This window comes from Podarcis filfolensis (genome assembly GCF_964270895.1).
Source record: "Podarcis filfolensis genome assembly, chromosome: 5".
Classification (NCBI taxonomy): Eukaryota; Metazoa; Chordata; class Lepidosauria; order Squamata; family Lacertidae; genus Podarcis; species Podarcis filfolensis.
In genome coordinates this window covers 63,864,636-63,885,930 of record NC_139608.1, presented here as the reverse complement: position 1 = coordinate 63,885,930, position 21,295 = coordinate 63,864,636, and the positions used below count along the sequence as shown (strand labels likewise).

Genomic DNA, 21,295 nt, shown 5'->3' with positions numbered 1-21,295 from the left:
CTGGTGTAATTTTCACTGAGTTCCATTTGATGTTCTTCCAGGCAAGTAGGCAGTCTCAGTTTAACAAAAGGTTTGTCAAAGTGTAAACGCTAGTTTAGTGTTCTAATTAAGAGTAAAAACCATCAATCAGCAGGTAGATGGTTCAAATCCAGTGCTATTTTTCTAGAAAAATAGGTGCTGGAGCTTCCCATGAACATCTCCATTTGTTCTTTAATAATGGCAGTGACACCCACCTGAGAGGTGCTGGAGCTCAGTTCCTGTGAGTTCCTGCTGGGGGGGAGCCCTGTTCAAATCTCATTTCTTTGGGTGGTTTCAGACACATTATTGTTCTTCTCACTGTAGTCATATGGTGTTCATACTGCCCAAACATACTGGCATGATGAAAAAATACACTTTGAATATTCCTTTTTGGTTAACATCCACAATGGACTTTCTACATGACAAACACAAACATGCGAGGGCAGCCAAGTGGGAGGAGCTGGGTTGGCAGACCAGAGCGGCAAAGTTCTCACGTTTCTTCACTGACCAGGGTTAAAAGCCAGCTGCGCCTGACACTGGCAGTACAGTTGACCAAAGTGCAAACCCTCCCTCCCTCATGCTTCTGTTTCTAAACATGTCTTAACCTTGCTTTGCTTCCTGTCCCCACTGCAGTTGACTTTGCTATGGTTCTCAAATGGTTGCCATATTCCACTGGGTGAAATCCTAGTCATCAAGGTTATGGGTGAATTAGAAAATGTAATGCTGGTGGGCTACAAAAGAGGTTTAAAGACTGTCTCAAAAATTTTTACACATCACTTGGGAAGACAGGAAAATTAATACCAGTGTACTGAAAGAAGCAAAGATCACCAGTGTTGAAGCAATGATTCTTCAACATCAACTTTGTTGGACTGGTCATGTTGTGCAGATGCTTGGGTATCGTCTTCCAAAGCAACTACTCTATTCCAAACTTAAAAATGGAAAGTGTAATGCTGGTGGTCAACAAAAGAGGTTTAAAGACTGTCTCAAGGCAAATTTTTTAAAATGTAGTATAAATACCAACAATTGGGAAAGACTTGCCTGCGAGCGCTCCAAGTGGAGAACAGCCTTTACCAAAGGTGTCATGGGCTTTGAAGACACTTGAACTCAGGATGCAAGGGAGAAACGGGCTAAGAGGAAGGCACACTTGGCAAATCCACACCGTGATCAACTCCCATCCGGAAACCAATGTCCCCACTGTGGAAGGACATGTGGATCCAGAATTGGCCTCCACAGTCATTTACTGACTCATTGTTAAAACCGTTTTCATGGAAGACAATCTTACTCGGCTACGAGTGATCGCCAAAGAGTAAGAGAGGTGAATTAGTGCATCACCCTGACCTAAACCAGGTGAACTTGGGGGCAAACCGTAAGAGGGGTCCAGGTGGAAGTCGCTGTCCAGAAGTCAACTGGGGGGAGATGGGCCATAGAGCTTCCAATGGCAGCCTGGTGATGACTACCTCAGTAGATCTTAGGGAGGCCATAATCCTTGGCAGGGCCCTTGTAGTAAAGTTAGTACATTTCAAGAAGCTGTTCTTTGGTCAAGCAGAGAACAGGCCTTGAGGGAAATCAGCAAGCCACAAGAATTATGGGAACTAGGTCATGTTGCTTTAACCCACAGACCAGCAGGCTCCAAGGGTGTAAAATGTTTATTACGGGAGAGGAATTCTCTGGTTAATTTGAAGGTTTGACACCCTGGGTTAAAGTTATGCACATTCACCCAGTGTTGTAATCTGTCCTTTAATTGCCTGAGAATGTGTATCTGCATAAGCTCCACGAAGCTCCACGGAAGGAAGGAAACACCTTTGATCTAGGTTCTGGAGCCTTAATTAGCCCAGCTGTCACAAGTTAAAATTATTAGCCCACAAGCTGGTCATTGGAGAATTTGAATGTAACCAAGGATTGTGATTGGACCTGGGGGTTCTGGTTCCACATGCAAATTGGGGATAAAAGATCTTGAGGATGGCTGGAAAAGCGCGCTCTGCAACTTGCAACATCACCGGGCTGTTAGCAGCCCACCTGGCTACAGTCCTCGTCCTCTTTGTGATGGAGATTCCTGTTTGTCTTTGAACATGGATCATCTGAAGGACTTTGAATTACCGTATCTCTATCTAGGTGTTAGAAGTGAGTATTAGTCAGTTATATTCTACAATGTTGTTTTTTCTTAGCTTGTAATCCACAAAAGAATTGCCTGCTTTTTAAGCATGTTATCCTTATGTTTTTAAAATAAATTTTAAGAAAGAAACTTTTCTTGTTCTGTTTGCCTATCCGGAGGAGATGCCTAACTTCTTGGTTGCGCTCTACCTGAGAATTTCTGTCTGCAAGTATGTGGAAACAACTTGTAGATTGGGGTAACCAGCAATAACGGGGCACGGCCTTCTCCCTGGGTCTGTGACTCTGGGTTCCCCGAGACAAAGGGAGTGGTGGCACCATTACCAGTTCTGTTATGTTCTGATTCTGAAAAATAAAGTGTCTGCCAGCCCTGCTCCAGAAACCTGGCCCAGCCGGAGAGCAAAGGCAGGTGAGGGAGGGGCGAGCGGCTGGGGACCTTTACCACAGCCCTGTTCAAAATTTCAGCCCTCCGTCATTCCTCTTACATGAGGTTAAAATAGATGTACAGTCCTACCTCAGCTCCCAAACACCTTGGGAGTCAAACTTTTCGGCTCCTGAATGATTGAAAACCGGAAGTGAGTGTTCCAGTTTTCGAGCGTTATTTCCAAAGTTGAATGCCTGACGGGGCTTCTGTGGCTTCCAATTCTGCAGCCAATCAGAAGCAGTGCTTTGGAAGTCAAGTCAAATGTTTAAGAAGTCAGGTCTCCAACTTATCTTTCTCATCCAACACTCAGCCACTAACGATCTGGCACCCCACCAAAGCTATGGTAGTTCTTCAAAAGCATAGCCCTAATTGCGATTCAGTGGAAGCCCAGTGCTTTAAAACGTATCAGTATTCTCACACAGTTCCATTTTTGTAATAATCCATAAATATTATCTTGTTCTCATTAATTTCCTCTTGCTTTTTTAAAAAAAAAATATTACTTTTTTAACACAGTATTTCCAACATTCCAATAACAAACAAATATACTTTTTGCTCTGCCGAGCTTGTGACTTCCCTCCATCCCTTCAACCATTTTTTTATTTTATTTTCAGGTCTTTATACTGCACTTAAATTGTGGTTCGAGGACCCGTTCACCGCATAGTGGAATGAAAACACAAGGACACGTGATATAAGGTTAATGGGCAAGAAAAAGCCACAACTTTATTGATTACAGCAAGTGAAAAGGTATTGGCTTAGGCATTGGATTACATCAGCTGACTCCACCCACTCGGAGAGGGGTGAGTCTAAAACGGGGGGGTTTATTCACCAGTAGGTGGAGCCTGTTGATGCTAATCCAACTATAAGCTCTCCCCTGATGTCACCGAGGGTCGTGCCATGGCCTCCCGCCACGCAGGCATCGGACAGAATACACAACCACCGGATTCCTTTAACGGAATACCCAAAAATTGAAGGCATAGGCGATGGCCACACCTAGCCCTTCCACACACCACAACACATTATTCCAATGCCTAACCTACCCACCAATACCACGAAAGTTGTGACGATTGCTACGAGGTAGGCGAAAAAACCAAAAAGCCTAATGCCAAATGGAAAAATTCCTACCAGGCCCCCTGGACAACCAGGGCGACCAACCTAAGGTCCATAGCAAGGCCAAAAGAAAACTGAGACCCTGAGCTCTAAGGGAGTGGAGGGTGGGTAACTCGCGACGGGACGATGAAGAGTGAGGCCGGGAGGCTGGCGCCGCAGCAATTTACGCTGCTGTACACGCCCCCTTGAAGGCACCTGGTTGGGTGCCTGTCAGTGGGCGTGGGTGCCAGCCAGGTGAGTGGGAAGCAGGGGGCTAACGCCCCCTGCTTGAGGTGGAGACCGGCTCCCGCCCACAACCACTCCCCTCTTTTGCAGGAGGAGAGTCTTTTTTGACTTCTGACCTTTGTATCCTTATAATCAACTCTGTCTCTTTGGTCTTAAAAGTTTTTAAAATTTTCATTGCAGGGTTTTTCAATCCCGCTTCTGTCTTCACATTTTTACAGTAATTATTCATATACCAAATAAATTTATTCCAGTCTCTGAATTTTTTGGTCATCTTGGTTCTGGATTCTACTGGTTAGCTTGGCTAATTTCACATAGTCCATCATATTCATCTGCCACTCCTCAATCGTTAGTAATTCCTGCAATTTCCGCTTTGGGGCTAATAAGGTTCACCGCTGTCGTGGCGTACATAAATAATCTTTGATCTACCTTTGCAATTTCCTCTCCTATCAAACCCAGCAAAAATGCTTCTGGTTTTTTGGGGAAGGTATATCTAAACATCTTTTTTAACTCATTGTAGATCAGTTCCCCAAATGCTTTTACTTTATCAGAAGTCCACCACATATAGTAAAATCTCCATCTTTCTCTTTACATTTCTTTGCCTTAGCCTTTACCAATTTAACATTTATCCTAAAATAGGGTTACCAGATGTCCCCAGTTCCTGGGGGCAGTCCCCAGATTCACCAATCTGTCCCCGGACAAAATCTGTCCCCGGAATGTCCCTAGATTTTAATTAATGTCCCCAGATTTATGCCTGGGGACTTCCAGTGAGGCAACATGGTGAGCGCCATGGCAGCAAGCAGCACTGGAGGACCCGGCCACGTCAAAGTTCCAGCCAGCCAATCCGCTGACTGGGGGGGCTATTTAAACAGAGGTGCAAGCCAGAGAGCTTCCTTCTGGCTCGCTTCCTCGATCAACACTTGCCCCAAACTTGTGCAGAGCTGCCCGTAGCAGAAGAGCCCACAGTGCTCTTCTGCCGTGGGCTCTGTGTGCCCAAGTTGGGGGGGTGAGCGAGGCACTGAGGTGGTGAAGAGGAGGAGAAGCATAGAAAAGAGCTGTGCCGTGGAGAGACAGAGAGAGACAGAGAGAGACAGAGAGAGGGAGTGCGGCTGTGGCTTCTCCTCACAGGAACAAAGAGGTGCGAAAGTGAAGGCTGGGGGGGGGGACAGGGGGAGGAAGGAAGGCAGGCAGGTAGGCTCCTTTGCTTTCTCTCCCTCCAACGGCCACTGCGGAGATGGTCAGTTTAACAGAGGGTGAGGAAGTTGCCTTGTCCCTGCAGCAAGTGACAAAAATGGTTTTAAATGTTTTAAGTGCTTTTAATTTGCTGCACCTTAAATGGTGGGGTTTTTTTATAATATTATATTATTTTATTATTTTATTTCTGCTTGGGGTGGGATAAGTATTTAGTCAGGGTGGGGAGTAGTTTAATTTAACATAATTGTTTCTTGCTTTGTTTTTATTTTTTATTCTGTTAAATTACTATATAGTTTGTATTTTGCTTTTTAAGGGGAAGGGTCAGGGCTGCCTGGGAGTGGGCCTCAGCCAAAAGAATGGCTGGGGCAGGTTCCACAGGGGGGGATGTATTGGGACACCCGATCTCAGTGATCACGGGCAGGCGGAGGAGTTATGCTAAGACCAGATCATGTCATTACCGAGGAGGCAGGTTTAGTTGTTAATTGAGGACTATCCCTGCCTCCAGGTCTTGTCCTGACCGGAAGGATTCTGGAATCAGCAAGGGAAACCCACATGACCTGAAAGTGTTGCTGTGCAATGCTAGGTCAATGATGAATAAAACCACTGCCATCCACGACCTGATTGTGGATGGAGGATTTGACCTGGCATGTGTGACAGAGACCTGGTTGGATGAAGCAGGTGGGCCTGTCCTTGCCACTGCTTGCCCACCAGGTTTCTCTTACGCACACCAACCCAGGTCAGGTGGGCGGGGAGGGCTAGTGATTTTTAGGAAGTCATTAGTCTGCACCAGGCGTCCTATTGGGAAGACCCAGTTTTCTGAGTGCATGTTCTGGAAGCTGGGCAATAGGGGCAGTACAGGATTCCTTTTGGTGTACCGACCTCCCCACTGCACCAAGGATTCCATGCCCTAGCTGCTTCAGGTCATGGCGGATATGCTCCTGGAGACACCTAGTTTGGTTGTCCAGGGGGATTTTAATATCCATGCCGACACAACCTTAGAAGGGGCCGTTCAGGACTTCATGGAAAGCATGGCCTCCATGGGGATGTCCCTGAATAAGTTTGGTCCAACTCATAGCCGCGGACATGCCTTAGACTTGGTGTTTACCTCTATGGATGTTGGTGATCTGACACTAACTAAAAGCGAAACAAAAGAAGTCAGCCATGGTCAGATCACTTCCTGGTGCAACTGGACTTCTCCACGACCCTTCCCCTCTGCAGGGAGGTGGGACCGATTCGGATGGTCCGCCCCTGCTACTTAATGGATCCAATTGGCTTCCAGACAGTGGTAGGGGATGTTTTATCCCAAGTTGATGGCCTTTCAGCTGATTCCCTCATGGCCCGCTGGAATGCGGAGTTAACCAGGGCTATTGACTGTCTGGCTCCGAAGCGCCTTCTCCAATTGCATGGAGCCCAGACAGCCCCGTGGTTTTCCCCAGAGCTGAGGATGATGAAACAATCGTTGAGACGGCTAGAGCGCCGGTGGCGGAAAACTCATTCTGAATCAGACCGGACACGGGCTAGAGCTCAACATCGAGCCTACCAAGTGGCAATGGCAACGGCAAAGAGGGTCTTCTTCGCCGCCTCTATTGCATCTGCAGAAAACAGCAGCAGGAGACTTTTTCAGGTGGTTCGCAATGTATAGGAACCACCTGCACCACCGGGGCCTGGTAGGGACCCCAAGATCTCCTGCAATGCTTTTGCAAAGTTTTTTGCAGATAAAGTCTCTCAGATTCAGAAGGAGGTAGACTCCACCGTGGGAGCTGGGCCAGGGCGGGAGAGTGCTAGAGTTCTGTCTAGTCTTGTTACATGGGATCAATTCCAATCTGTTACCTCCGAGGATGTGGACAGGCTGCTTGGAAAAGTGAAACCAACCACCTGTCTCCTTGATCCTTGCTCATCCTGGCAGATAAAAGCAAGCCGGGAAGGGCTGGGCGATGGGCTCTGCAGGGTGGTGAATGCTTCCCTCTGTGAGGGAGCCTTCCCAGACCCGCTGAAAGAGGTGGTTATTAAACAGCTTCTTAAAAAAAATCTTTAGACCCGGCCAATATGGCCAACTATCGCCCAGTCTCAAATCTACCATTCTTGGGCAAGGTGATTGAGCGGGTCGTTGCCAAACAACTCCAAGCATGCCTGGAGGATGCGGACCATTTGGATCCCTTCCAATCGGGATTCAGGCCTCACCATGGGACTGAAACTGCCTTGGTTGCACTGGTTGATGATCTCCGGTGGGCTAGGGACAAAGGTGAGAGCTGTTTCCTAGTTCTGCTGGATCACTCATGAGTTGACATTTTTTGTAATTTGGACGTATTTAGGTCATATTGAATGAACTAAAAAAATCCTCATGCAGAAATAAACTAGGTTCATTTTCTTATTGAATTCTTTGCATCCCTCAGGTCTGAATACTGAAATGGATTATAGTTGCTTTTTGTGAATGTGTACTAATGTTTATATGTAGAACACCTGAGCATGAGCTAAGTTTGTTTTATCTCTGTAGGACGAGTGGATTACTTTGAAAAAAAAATTGTATCTGTGGACTGCTATTACTTTAGATCTGAAAATTGATTACATTTATGTATGAGTTTACATGTATAACATCTGAGCATGGATTGCTTTACTTCTGTTGTGCCATATGGGTCACTTTAAGAAAGAAATTTTGTATCTGTGGATTGCCAACACCTGTTACTCAAACCGTTATTGTGCTCGTCCATATAATCCTGCTTTGTAGCAGTCACTGCTTACTGCACCACTACTATGCTATAAGATCCACTGTCCTGTAATATTACATATGGTATATACAATTGTTTATGGTTTTCTATATTATTTTTGCTGTAAAAAATATGTGAGATTACAATGTTGTATTTATTTGCATTACCTAGAGCCTGTTCTACTGATGAAGCCTAGGATGGTGAAACAAGGTTAATATTCCAGAAATCCTTGTCTTAGACTCTGTGAAAGGATTCTGTGGAACTGTAACAACCCTTCATGTGGATTATTGGACTCAATGAACAAACAGGTGGAATAGATACTTATACATGTATGAACCTTATGCATGAACTGACTAGAGAAGGAACTGATCCACTGGGTCTTCTGCTTTTTTCCATTGAACTTTATGAGACTTCCGTTGAAATCTACAATTTGATACAATGAATATTATACCTTATTTATTCAAAAGTACAGCTGGTTATGTCTTGTGTGTTTATTGATTACTGTTACACATGGAGCTTTGCAAGTCATCACAAGCACCTGATTGTGCATAAAGTAAAACAAATAAAATGGATCACCTCACATCATTGTGACATCAGGTGATTGAAAGTTGGAGGAGATAACATTCCAGCCTGCTGATGAGATCCACTCCCCCCCACTGCTCTACACTGACTGGCAGCAGTTCTCCAGGGTTTCCAAAATGTCTCTTTCCTGCCCCTCCCTGGAGATACTACAGGTAGAACATGGAACCTCCCTGGGGTGAAGCAAGTTCTCTACTACTGAGCTAAGGTCCACCGAGGACAGTAGTCTAATACATCCTGAGAATCAGCATTCCAGCAACTAGGAGCTGACATCAGTGCAGGTATTGAAAGTCACTTCCAATTGTGCTTGGTCTCAAGGTTCCAGTCTTCCAGTAAGTGTGACATACCTAGTTGCTTTCATCCATCTGAATGTCTTCCTAATTCTGTGATGGGCAGTGGGGATGGCATTCAACTTAGTCATGTTCATTAATTTCAACAGATCTACTCTGCATAAAACTTAGTTCAATACCACCCAAAGCATGTTTTCATATTGCCAATTCCACAGATGTTAGCAAAGAACTTGTCTCCACCCCACACTGCAAAACAAAGTTTGGAAAGATCAGAGTTCCTTTCTTCATGACTACTGTTTTTAGAAGTCACTTGAGTTATGTCTCAACACCTCCATTAAAAATGCATGGATTTAAATAATGATCAGTTCAAAAATGTTATTTCCAAAGGGATTATTTTGTGTGAACAAACATAGGGAATTTTCCCCAAGGTGAATTTTTAAAAAAATTGTAGTAGTTATAGTTGTCGTTGTCGTCGTCGTCATCATCATCATAGACTGATGGTGATGGTTTCTTGGAGGACTATTTCAGGATCCCAAACTCACTCATAATTCTGCATAAACTCAATTATCTCTACATACAAGCGCTGTGGAGCATCAAGGCCCAAGAAGAAATCTGTGTGTTGCCAGTCAGGAATCATCTTGTGGTAAACTAAGTTTGAGACCTGAGGCAACCACCGGGCAATATTCTTTGGGGTTGAAACCCAGTCATTCCCACCATTCCAGAGAGCTGTTGGAGCAGTCATTTTTTTAATATCATAGGAAGGTGCTGTTTCCTAAAAGAGAGGGGGAAATAACAGGTTAAAAAATAGTTTGTAAGTTAGGACTTTGCAGAAACTTCATGATCAAAGCAAACACACACACACGTTATGGGGAATATAAGTTGAGCTGTTAATGTGCATAACAACTGGATGTTGTGCAGATTTGCAAGGCATCATAGAGAATGTGCACATCATCCATGAAGAGGAAATTGTGCACTTTCCTGGTTAATATACATAGTCTCCAACCGGCTTTGGACAATTCCTTGAAATCACTTAAAATTGTGAACACATTCCTTCCACAGGTTGCACCAGCATCCATTTCCAGTTTCGGGCTTGATGGCATCCACTGCCTGCTCAATGCAAAATGATGCAAAATAAAAAAATTCCTTCCAGTAGGTCCATAGAGACCAACTAAGTTAGTTATTGGTATGAGCTTTCGTGTGCATGCACACTTCTTCAGATACACTGAAACAGAAGTCACCAGACTCTCATATATAGTGAGAAGGTGGGGAGGGGTATTACTCAGAAGGGTGGTGGGAATGGGTGATTGGCTGATAGGTGTGGTAAACCAGTTGATGACTGTTAATGACTGCAGTTAGTCTTACAGGAAAAAGCAAGGGATGAGATGGCCAAAAATAGCTTTATCATGTATAATGAGATAAGAATCCAATGTCTCTATTCAGACCAGGTCTCTCCGTGGTTTTAAGTTTGGTAATAAGTTATAATTCAGCAACTTCTCTTTCCAGTCTATTTCTGAAATTCTTTTGTAATATGACAGCTACTTTGAGATCTTGTATAGAATGTCCTGGGAGATTGAAGTGTTCTCCTATTGGTTTCTCTGCCTTGTGATTCCTGATGTCAGATTTATGTCCATTTACCCTTTGGTGTAGGGTTTGGTCTGTTTGTCCAATATAGAGAGCTGAAGGGCACTGTTGGCATTTGATAGCATACACAATGTTAGAAGATGAGCAATTACATAGTCCTGAGATGGTATGTTTGATGTTGTTGGAGCCAGTAATGGTGTTGTCCGGGTGCAAAGTTGGCATCTGGGTTTATTGCAGGCTCTGGTACCAGTGTCCATGTTAAGTCTTGTTGCTGTATTATTATGGGTGAGAAGTTGTTTAAGATTGGGTGGCTGTCTGTAAGCAATGAAAGGTCTTCTCCCAGAGCTTGAGAAAGAGAACTATCATTATCTAGGAGAGGTTATAGATCTCTGAGGATGCGTTGAACTGTTTTAGCTTGGGAGCTGTATGTGATTACTAGTAGTGTTCTGTTATTTTCTTTTTTGAGTCTGTCTTGCATCAAGTTTTCTATGGGTCTGCCTCTGTTGATCTGTTGTTTAACTTCATCAGGCAGATATTCTAGTTCTAAAAAGGTTTGCTGTAGATCTCTTGGGTGAGAATCTCTGTTTGTAGAGTTGAAGCAGATGTTGCTGTGATGTAGGGCCTGGCTATATACAATGGATTGTTTGGGATGTTTGGGATGGTAGCTAGAAGCATGTAGATATGTTTGTTGGTCAGTTGATTTATAGTATAAGGTGGTATCTATACACCCATCTTGTATTTTTATAGTAGTGTCCAAAAAATGTATTTATTGCATAGATTGGTTCATAGTTATGTTGATGGTGGGGTGAAAGCCATTGAATGTCTGGTGGAAGGTGTCCAGGGTCTGTTGACCATGTGTCCAGATAATAAAAATATCGTCAATGTATCGCAGGTACAAGAGAGGTTTGAGTGGGTAGGAGGTTAGGAAACGTTGTTCCAAATCTGCCATGAAGATGTTGACATACTGTGGGGCCCATTGCTGTGCCACTGATCTGGAGGAACAGGTCATCACTAAATTTGAAGTGGTTGTGGGTAAGGACAAAATGGCAGAGCTTGGTAGCAAAGTCCACTGTGATTTTATCTGAAATGGTGTTCCTTATGGCTTGCAAACCATCATTGTGTGGGATGTTGGTATAAAGAGATTCCACATCCATAGTGGCTAGTATAGTATTGTTAGGAAGATTATTCAAAAATTGTATTTTCCTCAGAAAATCTGTGGTGTCATGTACATAGCTGGGAGCACTGATGGCATACGGTTTCAGAAAAGAGTCCATATAACCGGAAGCACCCACTGTAATAGTGCCAATACCTGAGATGATGGGGTGTCCTGGATTTCCTGGTTTGTGTATTTTAGGTAGAAGATAGAAAGTTCCTGGTCTAGGTTCCACTGGTGTGTTAGTCCAATTTTATGTAAAAGGCGGTACTGGAAAGTTGTCTGTGAGCCTCCTGGATATAATCAGTTTTGTTCATGGTGATGACAGCTCCACCCTTCTCCGCCTCTTTAATCATAATGTCTGGGTTGTTCCTGAGATTATCTATGGCTCTCCTTTCAGCATGGTTAAGATTTTGTTGTAAGCAATGGTGTTTTCTGGTCACATCCATTTGGATTCTGTGGCAGAAGGAATTGATGTACAGATCTAGTGTGGTATTGCATTCATCAGGAGGGGTCCATGTGGAGTCCCTTTTTGTGTAGCATTTATTCGGTGGTAGCTGGTGGTCAATGTTCTGTTCATTAATGTGTTGGGAGGGTGGTGGTTGTTCCCCAGTAGGCTGAGAGATGTTGTGTTGTGGAGATGTTGTTTGTTCTACTTTGTCTTGTCCTTGTGTGTGTTGAAAGTACTCCTTCAGGCGTAAACAGCGGAAAAATGCTTCCAAGTCTCTGCAGAACTGAATCATGTGTGGGGATTTGGCAGGGCAGAATGATAGTCCGTGTGAAAGGGCTGATTCCTCAGCTGGGCTGAGTGTTTGCTGAGAGAGATTGACAATATTGTTGATCTTGTTATTTTGATTAGTAGCCTGTAGGTTGGGAAGGTTAGAGAGTTTTTTGTTTTTCTGTTTTTTTAGTAATTCCAGTTGAGAGTGGTAAATGGTTTGTTTTTTTCATTGTGGAACTCTTGCCAAGCTGGGTGATTCCTGACAGAGTTGTCCAGTGCAGAGAGTTCCTCCTTTATAAGCTTCTGTTTAGAGTACAGAACACTAATCAGATGTTTGAGCAGCTTCTTGGAGAAAGCAGATCAGTATCCATCGTGTTAATCCTTCACAGCTTTAAATCAAAGGGCTAACTGCTCTGCTTTGGCAATGTAGGTCTCCTCAGGCATCTTCTTCCAGAACAGGCCCATCTTGTCTGTGTTGAAAACCTGCTCTTGAAGATACTCCTTCTGCTGCAACAGCCTCTTCAGCAGCCTGTGCTGGGGATTTTCTTCAAATTGAAGCAACCTTTGAAGCAGTTCAGCCAACCACAGCTGGCATTGAACTCCTTCTCAGGCTGCTTGCCCTGTACCAGTATCTACCCTCATATAAACACACACACAGAGAGAGAGAGAGAGAGAGATATGCATGCAATTAGTGGGAAATTCTGACCTGATTGTAGTGAGCCATGTTTTCTTCCTTGCTACCCCAGTCAAAGGCTTTGAACTTCCCACTCTTCAAACCCTGAAAAAGAGATGTACCATATTTTGAAAAATAAAATGGGGGAATTATCGTTATATTTATTCATTAATTATATTTCTATACTGCCCTACATCCAAGGATCACAGTTCAGTTTACAATATACATAACATAAAAAAGCAACAATTTCCCTCCTTCCCCACCCAGTTTAAAAGAGGTGTAATTAGCCAAAAGCCTGGAAGAAGAGGAAAGTTTTTGTCTGGTGTCTAAAGATACCTAATAAAGCCATCAGATGCGCCACCCTGGGGAGAGCATTCCACAATTGGGGATTTGCCACAGAAAAGGCTCATTCTCGTGTTTCCATCTTCCAGACCTCTTGTGGAAGAGGGCACATGTAGAAGGGCCTCAGATGATGACTGTGCCATCTGGGTTAGCTCATATGGAGAGAAGCAATCCTTGGGTACAGCAGCACTGAGCCACTTAAGGAGTTGGAGATGCCATTTATAAGTAGTCCATGTTTCACAAACATACAGTAAGGTTGGTACTACAAAACCTTTGTAAACAAGCATTTTGGTTTCTCTGCGAATGTCCCAGTCTTCAAACACTCTGCGCTTCAATCTGGAGAAAGTCGCACTCGCAGAGCTCAGGCGATGCTGGATTTCGGCATCAGTGTCAGCCCTTGTGGAAAGATAACTGCCGAGGTAGGAGAAGTGATCAACATTTTCCAACATTGCACCATTGAGTTGGATCTGTGGTGCTGCAGAGGGGTTATTTTGTACTTGGTGCAGCACTTGGTTTTTTGGATGTTCAGTGATAGGCCAAGTTTTTCATAACCTTCTGCGAAGATATTTAGGATGGTTTGGAGGTCATCCTCTGAGCGTGCGCACACTACGTTGTCATTAGCATACTGAAGCTCTATGACTTTGCTTTCAGCCTGCTCATTAAAGTGCTTTCCATCTATTCAACAGATGATTTCTACTCCAGTGGGGAGTTTCCCTTTGACAAAGTGTAGAATCATGGCAATGAAAATAATGAATAGAGTTGGGACAATAACACAACCTTGTTTAACACCTGATCCCACTGTTAATGGTTCACTTTGAGAGCCATTGTTATCTGCGATTGTTGCTGTCATATTATCATGGAGGAGCTGAATGATGTTCACAAATTTATCTGGGCAGCCAATTTTCAGAAGGACAGTTCACAGAGTATTATGATTTACAGTGTTGAAAGCCTTAGTCAGGTCAATAAACGCCATATACAGGGGTTGGTTTTGCTCTCTGCATTTTTCTTCAAGCTGTCAAGTGGTGAAAATCATGTCCACTGTCCCCCTAGAAGGCCGAAAACCATCGGGAATACTCAAAGGCTGACCTGCAATCTCTGAAAGGCTATCTGTAGATTCCTCTAGGCTGGGAGATGAGCTTTTGCCTTGTACCTACGGGACCGTCTTTTCCGATACGCCCCACGGAGAGCCTCAAGGTCCATAAATAGCAACACCCTAGTGGTCCTGGGCCCTAAGGAAGTTAGATTAGCTTCAACCAGAGCCAGGGCCTTTTCAACACTGGCTCCGGCCTGGTGGAACACTCTGCCTCATGAGACCAGGGCCCTGCAGGATCTGATTTCTTTCCGCAGGGCCTGTAAGACAGAGTTGTTCTACCTGGCCTTTGGCTTGGAGCCAATTTGATTCCCTCCCCCTCTTTTTTTTCCTTTTTCCTTTCTCCTCCTGTGATGAGGCTGCATTTTAATATTTTAATGTTTCGATAATTTAATGTTGTATTTTAATCTTGTTTTTAAGTTGTATTCATTCTCTGACAGGACAGTATCCAGCTGAGCCTAATTTTTTTCTTTGATGTCTGCATCGGCATCCAGTGTCGGTGCATAAGCGCTTATAATAGTAGCCATGTAAAAAGATCATGGCCCGGGGCATAAACAGGGATTAGTGAATGAATCAATAGTCATGCTGTAACTCAGGCTATGCAATAATGTTTAACCTCCTCCCTTTAGGGAGCAGAACAATGTTGTAAACATCCAAAGAAAGATTTGCAAAGCCATTAAAAAGCCACTGGTATCATTTCAGCTTTTGAAGTTTTTCTAGACTATTCATTCTTAACTGACTTGCTGTTGTGAGAATGATGGTGAGATATACTGCCACTTAGGAGTTGTCTAATTTACACTTACTTGGAAGTAATTCCCATTTAATTTATGGGCTGCAAATTTCTTTTGTCATGTAATCTTTTGTCATGTAATTTTCCTTTCTGCTCCCGGCAGCTAGATTACATGGATAAGTAGCTCAGGTAACCCCTTGTGCAGAAGTGAAATATATTGCAGAGATCAGGAACTTTCACTCCGCAAGACAACCTTATTCTGCCAGGGGACCCAGGTTGGCCCACACACTTTCTCCAAAGATTCCCACCTACTAACCAGCTGAGATTGCAGCTCAGAGAGGCGTTTTCATTGAAAGACTTGGGAAAACAAATCAGCAAGAGGTTTGCATCAGAATCCCCAACTAACAGTAAAGGGAGGGACTTGCTGCAACTTGCAACATGCTTTGAAATCCTCCATTGTTACCTCAGGTAATTGACAGGTAGGCGGCCCCACCCTGCTGTTAAATGTGACCTATGATAATAATAATAATATTTTATTTATATCCTGCCCTTCACAGCTGAAGCTGGGCTCAGGCTAACAACAGTAAAATAATACAGCATTCTAAAATCAATTCATTATAAAATCAGTTCAAACCAATTTGATGGCAACCATTGGGCTAGAGTTCTGTGAAGAATTACCAAAGGAGGGGGTCAGGCTGTGCTTTGGCCAAAGGCCTGGTGGAACAGCTCTGTCTTGCAGGCCCTGTGGAAAGATGTCAAGTCCCGCAGGGCCCTAGTCTCTTGTGACAGAGCATTCCACCAGATCGGAGCCACAACCTAAAAAGCCCTTGCCCTGGTTGAGGCCAGCCTAGCTTCTCTGTGGCCTGGGACCTCCAGGATGTTTTTGTTTGAAGACCGTAAGGTCCTCTGTGGGACATAACAGGAGGTGGTCCCATAGGTACGAAGGTCCTAGGCCGTGTAGGGCTTTAAAGGTTAAAACCAGCACCTTAAACCTGATCCTGTACTCCACGGGAGCCAGTGCAGCTGGTATAGAACTGGGTGGATGTGATCCCGCAGCGAGGACCCCGTAAGGAGTCTCGCCACAGCATTCTGCACCCGCTGGAGTTTCTGGGTTAGTCTCAAGGGCAGCCCCACATACAGCGAGTTACAATAATCCAGTCTTGAGGTGACCATCACGTGGATCACAGTGGCTAGGTCAGGGCGAGAGAAGTAAGGAGCCAACTGCTTTGCTTGGCAGAGATTAAAAAATGCCAGCTTTGTTATAGCTGCAATCTGCGCCTCCATGGAGAGGGAGGTGTAGAAGATTACACCCAAACTCTTAACAGACAGTGCTGGCACTAATTGCGCCCCCGCAAGAGATGGGAGTTGCCCCCCCCAATCCCATATCATCCCAACCCAGCCAAAGGACCTCTGTCTTCGAAGGATTTAACTTCAACCGGTTCCCACGTAACCATCCAGCCACAGCTTCCAAACATCTGATCAGTGTGTCTGGGGCTGAGTCAGGATGGCCATCCATCAACAGATAGAGTTGGGTGTCATCAGCATACTGATGGCAGCCCAACCCAAAACTCCAGACAAGCTGGGCGAGGGGGCACATAAAGATGTTTAAAAGCATTGGGAAGAGTATCGCACCCTGAGGCACTCCACACACCAGTAGGTGGAGCCTGTTGATGCTAATCCAACTATAAGCTCTCCCCTGATGTCACCGAGGGTCGTGCCATGGCCTCCCGCCACGCAGGCATCGGACAGAATACACAACCACCGGATTCCTTTAACGGAATACCCAAAAATTGAATGCATAGGCGATGGCCACACCTAGCCCTTCCACACACCACAACACATTATTCCAATGCCTAACCTACCCACCAATACCACGAAAGTTGTGACGATTGCTACGAGGTAGGCGAAAAAACCAAAAAGCCTAATGCCAAATGGAAAAATTCCTACCAGGCCCCCTGGACAACCAGGGCGACCAACCTAAGGTCCATAGCAAGGCCAAAAGAAAACTGAGACCCTGAGCTCTAAGGGAGTGGAGGGTGGGTAACTCGCGACGGGACGATGAAGAGTGAGGCCGGGAGGCTGGCGCCGCAGCAATTTACGCTGCTGTACACGCCCCCTTGAAGGCACCTGGTTGGGTGCCTGTCAGTGGGCGTGGGTGCCAGCCAGGTGAGTGGGAAGCAGGGGGCTAACGCCCCCTGCTTGAGAGGGAGACCGGCTCCCGCCCACAACCACTCCCCTCTTTTGCAGGAGGAGAGTCTTTTTTGACTTCTGACCTTTGTATCCTTATAATCAACTCTGTCTCTTTGGTCTTAAAAGTTTTTAAAATTTTCATTGCAGGGTTTTTCAATCCCGCTACTGTCTTCACATTTTTACAGTAATTATTCATATACCAAATAAATTTATTCCAGTCTCTGAATTTTTTGGTCATCTTGGTTCTGGATTCTACTGGTTAGCTTGGCTAATTTCACATAGTCCACCATATTCATCTGCCACTCCTCAATCGTTAGTAATTCCTGCAATTTCCGCTTTGGGGCTAATAAGGTTCACCGCTGTCGTGGCGTACATAAATAATCTTTGATCTACCTTTGCAATTTCCTCTCCTATCAAACCCAGCAAAAATGCTTCTGGTTTTTTGGGGAAGGTATATCTAAACATCTTTTTTAACTCATTGTAGATCAGTTCCCCAAATGCTTTTACTTTATCACAATTCCACCACATATAGTAAAATCTCCATCTTTCTCTTTACATTTCTTTGCCTTAGCCTTTACCAATTTAACATTTATCCTAAAATAGGGTTACCAGATGTCCCCAGTTCCTGGGGACAGTCCCCAGATTCACCAATCTGTCCCCGGACAAAATCTGTCCCCGGAATGTCCCTAGATTTTAATTAATGTCCCCAGATTTATGCCTGGGGACTTCCAGTGAGGCAACATGGTGAGCGCCATGGCAGCAAGCAGCACTGGAGGACCCAGCCACGTCAAAGTTCCAGCCAGCCAATCCGCTGACTGGGGGGGCTATTTAAACAGAGGTGCAAGCCAGAGAGCTTCCTTCTGGCTCGCTTCCTCGATCAACACTTGCCCCAAACTTGTGCAGAGCTGCCCGTAGCAGAAGAGCCCACAGTGCTCTTCTGCCGTGGGCTCTGTGTGCCCAAGTTGGGGGGGTGAGCGAGGCACTGAGGTGGTGAAGAGGAGGAGAAGCATAGAAAAGAGCTGTGCCGTGTAGAAACAGAGAGAGACAGAGAGAGACAGAGAGAGGGAGTGCGGCTGTGGCTTCTCCTCACAGGAACAAAGAGGTGCGAAAGTGAAGGCTGGGGGGGGGGGACAGGGGGAGGAAGGAAGGCAGGCAGGTAGGCTCCTTTGCTTTCTCTCCCTCCAACGGCCACTGCGGAGATGGTCAGTTTAACAGAGGGTGAGGAAGTTGCCTTGTCCCTGCAGCAAGTGACAAAAATGGTTTTAAATGTTTTAAGTGCTTTTAATTTGCTGCACCTTAAATGGTGGGGTTTTTTTATAATATTATATTATTTTATTATTTTATTTCTGCTTGGGGTGGGATAAGTATTTAGTCAGGGTGGGGAGTAGTTTAATTTAACATAATTGTTTCTTGCTTTGTTTTTATTTTTTATTCTGTTAAATTACTATATAGTTTGTATTTTGCTTTTTAAGGGGAAGGGTCAGGGCTGCCTGGGAGTGGGCCTCAGCCAAAAGAATGGCTGGGGCAGGTTCCACAGGGGGGGATGTATTGGGACACCCGATCTCAGTGATCACGGGCAGGCGGAGGAGTTATGCTAAGACCAGATCATGTCATTACCGAGGAGGCAGGTTTAGTTGTTAATTGAGGACTATCCCTGCCTCCAGGTCTTGTCCTGACCGGAAGGATTCTGGAATCAGCAAGGGAAACCCACATGACCTGAAAGTGTTGCTGTGCAATGCTAGGTCAATGATGAATAAAACCACTGCCATCCACGACCTGATTGTGGATGGAGGATTTGACCTGGCATGTGTGACAGAGACCTGGTTGGATGAAGCAGGTGGGCCTGTCCTTGCCACTGCTTGCCCACCAGGTTTCTCTTACGCACACCAACCCAGGTCAGGTGGGCGGGGAGGGCTAGTGATTTTTAGGAAGTCATTAGTCTGCACCAGGCGTCCTATTGGGAAGACCCAGTTTTCTGAGTGCATGTTCTGGAAGCTGGGCAATAGGGGCAGTACAGGATTCCTTTTGGTGTACCGACCTCCCCACTGCACCAAGGATTCCATGCCCTAGCTGCTTCAGGTCATGGCGGATATGCTCCTGGAGACACCTAGTTTGGTTGTCCAGGGGGATTTTAATATCCATGCCGACACAACCTTAGAAGGGGCCGTTCAGGACTTCATGGAAAGCATGGCCTCCATGGGGATGTCCCTGAATAAGTTTGGTCCAACTCATAGCCGCGGACATGCCTTAGACTTGGTGTTTACCTCTATGGATGTTGGTGATCTGACACTAACTAAAAGCGAAACAAAAGAAGTCAGCCATGGTCAGATCACTTCCTGGTGCAACTGGACTTCTCCACGACCCTTCCCCTCTGCAGGGAGGTGGGACCGATTCGGATGGTCCGCCCCTGCTACTTAATGGATCCAATTGGCTTCCAGACAGTGGTAGGGGATGTTTTATCCCAAGTTGATGGCCTTTCAGCTGATTCCCTCATGGCCCGCTGGAATGCGGAGTTAACCAGGGCTATTGACTGTCTGGCTCCGAAGCGCCTTCTCCAATTGCATGGAGCCCAGACAGCCCCGTGGTTTTCCCCAGAGCTGAGGATGATGAAACAATCGTTGAGACGGCTAGAGCGCCGGTGGCGGAAAACTCATTCTGAATCAGACCGGACACGGGCTAGAGCTCAACATCGAGCCTACCAAGTGGCAATGGCAACGGCAAAGAGGGTCTTCTTCGCCGCCTCTATTGCATCTGCAGAAAACAGCAGCAGGAGACTTTTTCAGGTGGTTCGCAATGTATAGGAACCACCTGCACCACCGGGGCCTGGTAGGGACCCCAAGATCTCCTGCAATGCTTTTGCAAAGTTTTTTGCAGATAAAGTCTCTCAGATTCAGAAGGAGGTAGACTCCACCGTGGGAGCTGGGCCAGGGCGGGAGAGTGCTAGAGTTCTGTCTAGTCTTGTTACATGGGATCAATTCCAATCTGTTACCTCCGAGGATGTGGACAGGCTGCTTGGAAAAGTGAAACCAACCACCTGTCTCCTTGATCCTTGCTCATCCTGGCAGATAAAAGCAAGCCGGGAAGGGCTGGGCGATGGGCTCTGCAGGGTGGTGAATGCTTCCCTCTGTGAGGGAGCCTTCCCAGACCCGCTGAAAGAGGTGGTTATTAAACAGCTTCTTAAAAAAAATCTTTAGACCCGGCCAATATGGCCAACTATCGCCCAGTCTCAAATCTACCATTCTTGGGCAAGGTGATTGAGCGGGTCGTTGCCAAACAACTCCAAGCATGCCTGGAGGATGCGGACCATTTGGATCCCTTCCAATCGGGATTCAGGCCTCACCATGGGACTGAAACTGCCTTGGTTGCACTGGTTGATGATCTCCGGTGGGCTAGGGACAAAGGTGAGAGCTGTTTCCTAGTTCTGCTGGATCACTCATGAGTTGACATTTTTTGTAATTTGGACGTATTTAGGTCATATTGAATGAACTAAAAAAATCCTCATGCAGAAATAAACTAGGTTCATTTTCTTATTGAATTCTTTGCATCCCTCAGGTCTGAATACTGAAATGGATTATAGTTGCTTTTTGTGAATGTGTACTAATGTTTATATGTAGAACACCTGAGCATGAGCTAAGTTTGTTTTATCTCTGTAGGACGAGTGGATTACTTTGAAAAAAAATTGTATCTGTGGACTGCTATTACTTTAGATCTGAAAATTGATTACATTTATGTATGAGTTTACATGTATAACATCTGAGCATGGATTGCTTTACTTCTGTTGTGCCATATGGGTCACTTTAAGAAAGAAATTTTGTATCTGTGGATTGCCAACACCTGTTACTCAAACCGTTATTGTGCTCGTCCATATAATCCTGCTTTGTAGCAGTCACTGCTTACTGCACCACTACTATGCTATAAGATCCACTATCCTGTAATATTACATATGGTATATACAATTGTTTATGGTTTTCTATATTATTTTTGCTGTAAAAAATATGTGAGATTACAATGTTGTATTTATTTGCATTACCTAGAGCCTGTTCTACTGATGAAGCCTAGGATGGTGAAACAAGGTTAATATTCCAGAAATCCTTGTCTTAGACTCTGTGAAAGGATTCTGTGGAACCGTAACAACCCTTCATGTGGATTATTGGACTCAATGAACAA

At 45.0% G+C, this 21,295-nt stretch overlaps 1 long non-coding RNA gene across 1 annotated transcript; it reads right to left on the bottom strand.

Annotated features, from left to right (window-relative positions):
* Window positions 1–8,255: 8,255 nt before the first annotated feature.
* Window positions 8,256–12,885, bottom strand: LOC310763244. Its single transcript, XR_014548555.1, has 2 exons — window positions 12,810–12,885; window positions 8,256–9,420 (listed from the first exon to the last, which is right to left on the bottom strand). It is a non-coding gene; the product is annotated as an uncharacterized lncRNA (long non-coding RNA).
* Between the last annotated feature and the right edge of the window lie 8,410 nt (window positions 12,886–21,295).